Here is a 1,370-nt window from a genome sequence, read left to right on the forward strand (position 1 = left end):
AGTCACATTCTGAGGCACTAGGGTTTAATACTTCCAACGTATTTTTTTTTGGAGGGGGAGTCACAATTCAACACAATTACGCCTTTTATCAAGCCGAAAAAGTTCTCTTCTATTACTTCTTTGCTAAAAGGTGCTTTTCATGAATGGTTGTTAAGTATTTTCAAATACTTTCTCTGCATCTATTGAGATGATCATATGTTTTTGTTTTAGTCTTTTGATATAGTGAATTATGTTGATTGGTTTTCAAATGTTAAACAAACTTTAGTTCTAGGATAAATTTTGGTTGTGATATATTATCCTTTTGATATATATATATATTATTAAATTAAGTTTGCTAATGTTTTGTCAAGGATTTTTGGGTCTGTGTTCATTATGGATTTTCATCTGAGCTTTGTTTTTGTTGTTGTTTTGCTTTGTGCTTTTTGTTTGTTTCTGCAAAAAGACGCATAGTTTCCGTTTGGTCCACAGCTTGGGGCGGGGCTCCAGGGCGGTTAAAAAGCTGCCCAGTGGCTGCAGGGAGAGGCTCAGACACAAGCTCTGGCACTAGGGGTATCTCAGAGGGGCCGCTCAAAGGCTGCTGGCCGTCAGAGGCTCGTAGCCATGCTTGAGGGTGAGCCTTTCCAAGAGAGACTCACCCAGCCATTCCTGGGGAACAGCCATCTTGGGGAGGTTAGTCACGTGGTCATCCATCTTCTTGATGAGTTTCACCTTTTCATCCGGGAAGTGGATCTCCAGGAAGTCTCCAAGCTGGGTCTGCGGGGCAGAACCCAGGGCATGCAGATCCAAAAGGCGTGGGTTCAGGCTCTTCTCCTGAACCATGGCAGCTTCCATGGTGTCCAGGGTTTTATGCCACTCATCTTGGGAGGGCTTCTGCACGTCCTGGAACAGGGCACCAACACTGCTCTGGTTTTGCACCTTCTGGGGACGCTCAGCGCCTTTGAGCTTCTCCTCAGCCAATTCGAGATATTCCATTGTGGTCAGATAACACATATTTTATGATTTCGTTCCTTTTGAATTACTGCGGTTTGTTTTTATCTGAGAATATGGTCTGTCTAGGTAAATGTTTCATGTGCCGTTGAAAAGAATGTGTTGTTTGGGGATGAATAGAGTGTTCTAGAAATGTTAATTAGATCAGTTTGTTTGATAACGTTCAAGTCTCCAATAACTTCACTGATTTTCTATTTATTCTAATTATTGATTACAGGAGGGAAGTATTGAAATCTCTGATTTTAATTATAGACTTGTTTATTTCTCTTTTCAGTTCTATCCATTTTTTTCTGTATGTATGCCAAAATTCTGTTGCGGGATAATCTTTATTTGTAACATTTCCTTTTGACTTTTAATTATTGTTTCCCTTTCCCTGCTGAATT

At 40.4% G+C, this 1,370-nt stretch overlaps 1 pseudogene; it reads right to left on the minus strand.

The window, feature by feature from the left end:
* Window positions 1-567: 567 nt before the first annotated feature.
* On the minus strand, window positions 568-972 carry LOC123786748 (ferritin light chain pseudogene; annotated as a pseudogene).
* Between the last annotated feature and the right edge of the window lie 398 nt (window positions 973-1,370).

Source organism: Ursus americanus, chromosome 9 (assembly GCF_024610735.1).
Source record: "Ursus americanus isolate L20-20 chromosome 9, mUrsAme1.1.p, whole genome shotgun sequence".
Lineage (NCBI taxonomy): Eukaryota > Metazoa > Chordata > Mammalia > Carnivora > Ursidae > Ursus > Ursus americanus.